This window comes from Triticum aestivum, chromosome 3D (assembly GCF_018294505.1).
Source record: "Triticum aestivum cultivar Chinese Spring chromosome 3D, IWGSC CS RefSeq v2.1, whole genome shotgun sequence".
In the NCBI taxonomy this organism is placed as follows: domain Eukaryota; kingdom Viridiplantae; phylum Streptophyta; class Magnoliopsida; order Poales; family Poaceae; genus Triticum; species Triticum aestivum.
This window is the reverse complement of record NC_057802.1, coordinates 555129603-555135225: the sequence shown is the minus strand read 5'-3', so window position 1 is coordinate 555135225 and position 5623 is coordinate 555129603. Positions and strand designations below refer to the sequence as shown.

Here is a 5623-nt window from a genome sequence, read left to right as displayed (position 1 = left end):
AGAGGACAGATCTTTTTTCGCTGGAGGGTTTTCTTCGTCAAAGTAGATCATGTGTAGGGTGTAACTGCAAAATGTACCACCGAAGGGACTGGAATCACAGCTGAACCTATCTGTACCATTCACTGCACATCTAAGGACCCATATTACGAGATCGCAGGTAAAGCCCAGATCCTATACTAGTCTTGCCCCAATTTTCACCGGTCAAGCTGCAGAATGCTCCGGGATCACCGATTTTTTTTTAAATATAATCACCATTTCTTAAAGTATACAACCCCCCCCCCCCCCCCCGGGGCGGATGGCTGTCACGTTACATCAGAAGGCTTTGAGAAATTAACAGTGGGCAGTGCTACGCGCCGGTCGAACGGTCCAAATCTTGGTCGGTCGCACAGCAGCCATCTGATTAGAGCGAGTAGGGCCCCACGATCTGTTTCTTCTCGTTCCCCCTGCATGGGTCAAAATCCGCCCCCCCCCCCCCACCCCTCGCTCGTCCCGCGATTGCCGGCCACCACCGCTCGCTCCTTAGTCGCCACGCTCACCGAGGAACAACCCCCGTTGGTCGCAAAAACCATGTCCGCCGTCATGGCAACAATTTTCATTGCCGGTTGTAGCAAAATGGGGACAAGGTTGCAACAAAATCATTGTCGTCGTCGCCGCTGGTTGAAGCTCGCCGTGCAGGTCGCAACATTTTGTGTCGCCAGATGTTGCAACCGAACTCACCGGTTGCAGCCAAACTGCAGCATGATTCCAACATTTCTGCTGCCATTTGCGGCACCCCTGTTGTCGTCGTGGCCGTGCGCAAGTCGTTGCCGCGGCAGTCGCAGCTTCTAGGGAAAAAATATTGCCTGCTGCAGCAAAATAGCATCGCCGGCCGCGGCCGTCGACCTCGCGTTCCAGCAAAGTGCATGGTCGGTTCCAGCCAAAAAAACGTCGGTGGCAACACGGGGCCGCAGCGGTTGCAGCTCGTAAAAAAACATGGCCTCCACCCAGAACAAGAGCTCGCATCCATGCATGGCCGTGGAATGCAGCACGCAGCCACGCAAGTTCCAGCGACGAGCGTGTCGGCTACGGCATTTGTAGCCTGGCGCGTGGAGCGAGCGACGCGACCGACCGGCCTCGTAAGGAATCGTTTCCCATTAACAATTAACCAAGTTCCTTCGGTTAGTATACCTGCAGAGCAGACCCAACCAATCAGTTGATTAAGCGGCGTGTTAGCGTTAGGTGGGGTGCCATCGGTGTCTACAGTCTACTCTGCTCTGCCGGCCACCTACCCCGCTCCCCTCCGCAGCTCTTCCGGCATTCGATCTCGCCCGTCGCTACACACCGTGCTTGCCAGGAGAAGAGAGGCGCCATGGCTGAGCCGCCGCCGACGGCGCCGGCGGCTAGCACAAGGAAGCTGTACGGATACGAGTTGTCGTCCAACTCGGTGCGCATCGCGGCGCTGCTCAACGAGAAGGGCCTGCACTACGACCTCGTCCTCGTCGACGACACCAAGGCGCCCCACTTCCTCGCCATCAACGTACATACGCCCACGCACTTCCCTGCTACTGCCATCAGCCGATGCGCTCGTTTGGTACTAAGAGCATTTACTGCCGGACCTTTCAAACCCGCCTCATACGTCCGAGCGAGCCGTCCGGTCACTGACTGATCATGTTTTTTCAATTCAAACAGATAAATCTCAAACGCCTGGACTGACCAGTACTCTCCATATTTAGTTCAAATATGGGACAGATATGGAGCGCCTGTGCACGCCTGTCAAGTCGGACCGGCTCATGCTGACCCACCCGACCCCACTTATATTCGTCCTCATCTGCTCGTCGCAGCAAACCCTAGCCACTTCACACCACACCACTCCCCTCCACTCCCCTCCGCCACCCGAGCTCACCTTCTTTCGCGGTTTTCGGCCTTCTCCGCCATAGCGGGCAGCGTATCAGACTCCGATCCGTCCGGATCCGTCGACTGGGGTGTCATCCCGTGTAGGTTGGAGGAGGCAATGGCAATCCGCTTTGTACTCCGCCGCTCCTGGGAGGACAGTGCCCAGCTGTCGGACGGATCTGTCCGCCGTGACACAATAGCATTGGCTCACCAGGCGCTCGGGTCCTCTGGTGCTGGATCCTCGCGGTCCCAGCTGGAACACCTTTCCTTTCCCATCATCGGTCGGGTAGAGTATGAGTCCCACCGGGAACGGGCGGCCCGTCGTTGGAAGGAGAGGATAAAGGCCGCCGAGGCCCGTATCGCGGCGGAAATGGCGGCGGCTGATGCGGCGGCGCGGGCGGCCGCATCCGCGCGTGCATTGTGAAGAAATGGCAGTGGAGGAACACACACACCCTCGCCCGAGAGCAGAATCGGGCAGTTCGTGCCATGGGCGGAGTGCCACCGAAAAAAGGAGGAGAAGGAGGACAGCGACGGCGAGGACAACTCCGACGATGAGCAGATCCGGCTCGATCCGCATTGAATCCTCGACCGGTACTTCCGCGAGAAGGACCACAGGGGCTCGGGAAGGGCAAGGGTAGCCGTGGATGAACTCCACCATAGCCAAATATGCCAAATTTTGATAGTCCGATATCATGTTTAGTGTAATGTGATGGAGTAGCCAGACGATGCGTGTGCGTCGATGTAGTTGTACGAGTTTGTATGGATTTGAGATACGATAATTGAAGTGTCGAGATGTGGATTACATTATTTGAGGGGTGCCTGGTTAGTGCCCGCGAACGCGCCTAAACGCGTCGGTTGGCATTTAAGGGGCTGGATTTGCCAAGTCCAGCTATAGATGCTTTAATTTACTGTGTCTGCGTGGGTCGTGCAGCCCTTGGGCCAGGTCCCAGCGTTCCAGGACGGCAACGACATCCTCTTCGGTACGCCCAAGAAATTCAGACTTTCAGACTCGCCGGAGTTAATTGTCAACATTTTGGGCTAACCAAGTGCACGAATTTTACCATAAAGAAAAACCAAGTGCACGAATTTGCTCGGACTTGGGGATCGCGTGCAGAGTCCCGCGCCATAAGCCGGTACATCGCGGCCAAGTACAGGTCCTCGGGCACGGACCTGCTGCCGGCCACGCCGTCGGCGAAGCTGGAGGTGTATGAACTCCGCGTCAGGCCCCGGCTGCCGGGCGGCGCGCCACCCGACCCGGCCGTGGTTGACGCGCTCGCCCGCAAGGTCGCCGACGTGCTCGACATCTACGACGCCCACCTCGCCGTCGGGAACAGGTACCTCGCCGGCGACGCGTTCACGCTCGCCGACGTGAACCACATGGCGCAGCTGTTCGTCATGAGCCGGACACCCCGGGCGGCGGAGCTGGTCGCGGCCAGGCCGCACGTGCAGGCGTGGTGGGACGAGATCTCCGCCCGCCCCGCCTGGAAGAAGACCGTCGCCGCGCTCCCTCTCCCGCCGGCGTGAGGACGCCGGTGGCCGGGTGTGGAATAAAAGCGTGATGTTTCATGTTTGTAGCAGGAGCAAATGATCAAATTCCCCAGAAATGTTGTTGATCCGAGTGACATACTGGTCTGACATGAAGAGCTGACCATGATCGGCTATGAAGAGTAACTCAAATCCATTGTTTGCCCAGGCAATATAATGTGATGGCTTCTTGGGGTTCAGGCCAAGTGAACTATCCTGTTTCTTCCATCATCTCTGTAGAATTCATCTGGAATTCCTGTTGGCAAAGAAGCTCTTGATTGTTTGACGAGGAAACCGAACTGTGCCCAGTGCTAGTGGGCAACTTTATATAGCGATCTTTGGAGACATTAATTTTCCTTTGGGCGACGGCGGCACTGGTGTTTTGCAGCTATCAGACCAGGTTGCAGCTATCTATTCAAGAATGGAGAGAGCAATTAGATACACCGAGTTGTCAAATATTTTACGAACTTCATTTACGATTTTTTTGATATTTTCTGGTATACTAGATCTAGCTGGGTGGCAAAAGAAATTACGAAAATGGAATTGTGGAGGCACGAGGATCTCACCAATGATTCGGGAAAAAAAAGGATCTCATCGATGTTTCGCAAAAAAAAAAAAAAGTATCTCACCGATGAAACTCCCAACAAACATAAAACGTTTTACCTAGGGTTAGGCCCTCAAGGAGTCAAGGTGGGTGACAAGCCTACTTGTTATGAACACCAATACAAACTGTGGATCTTTTGTTTTCATGATACATTCGACCATGCATGACACTAGAAGAAACCAAACCACCGGTCTTCGAAGTAGAACCAAATCAAACCACTTAATGCAAATACTTTGGTACAAGAAAGTCTCTCCAATATTTAATCCAGCAAGAGCAGCAACAGTAAGGGTGTCTATCCCTCCTTTTAAGTTTGACCTATCACAAGATTTACTATAACGATCAACTTACACGACTACACATAATAATCCTCAGCTGATACAGATGCATTGGAATGCCCAACTCGAGCCTTGCGCCTATTCACCTCTGATGGTATGCTCGCCCGTAGGGCTTCACTACTAGACATGTCCTCCCAGTCGAGGCTGCTCATTGCCACCACGTGATCAAATTCCATGGGGATCCCGCCTTCAGGTGGCCAAACAAATATAGGTTTCACAAGCGGCACTTCCGGTGGCGGCACTGATTTGGCTAGGACTTGCACTACCTCGGCCATGCTTGGTCGGTCAGACGGGTTCGGGTTGCTACAAGCCAGTCCAAGAAGCAACAAGCGAGTAGCGTCATTGGGATCAAATTCTTGGGTGGAAGTGACTTTGTCGTCCACCGCATGGAGCAACCTTCCCTCCCGGTGAACCCACCAGACCCAGTCGGTGAGCGGTTGAAGCGTCTCATGGTCATGGTTCCCAGCAAGTGCCCGTTCTCCGGTAACAATCTCGAGGACTAGCACCCCAAAGGCATATACGTCAGTCTTGCGAGTGGCCTTGTGGCAGACTGAGTACTCTGGCGCAATGAAGCCCCAGGTTCCGGCGACACCCACATCTGTGTAGGAGTTCTTGTTCAAAGTGACGATGTGTGCAAGGCCAAAGTCACCGAGGCGACCATGGAAGGAAGAGTCAAGCATGATATTGCTCGCTCTTTGAAAGATAATAAGCGTTCCTACTCCCTCGAGGGGAGCCGCGTCTCGTATATATTGATGTAGGGCAGAAGCCTTGCCTTAGCGTACAAGAGAGATTACAGGAGTTTGAGTAGAACAAGAAATAGGAAGGAGGTTGAGATTACAATGCAACGGGATACAGAGATATTCTCTAACAAATCTTAACTATCCTAGATTAAGATTACTCTTGAACTCCTCAAATGGTCTTGCTGGTAATGCCTTTGTAAAGCCGTCTGCTACTTGATCCTTGGAGGGAATAAATCGTATCTCGAGTTTCTTTGCTGCAACTCTTTCTCGCACAAAGTGAAAATCAATTTCGATGTGCTTTGTCCTTGCATGAAACACATGATTTGCAGACAAATATGTTGCTCCCAAGTTATCACATCATAAACATGAGATACGATTCTTCTTGATTCCCAATTCCTCAAGAAGTGATCCAACCCAAATGATTTCAGCAGTTGCATTCGCAAAGGACTTGTATTCAGCTTCTGTGCTTGACCGTGACACAGTGGCTTGCTTTCTAGCACTCCAAGAAATAAGATTAGACCCAAAGAATACTGCAAAGCCTCCAGTTG

General features: G+C 53.1%; 1 pseudogene; it reads left to right on the top strand.

The window, feature by feature from the left end:
• Positions 1–698: 698 nt before the first annotated feature.
• On the top strand, positions 699–3396 carry LOC123076493 (uncharacterized; annotated as a pseudogene).
• Positions 3397–5623: the final 2227 nt, after the last annotated feature.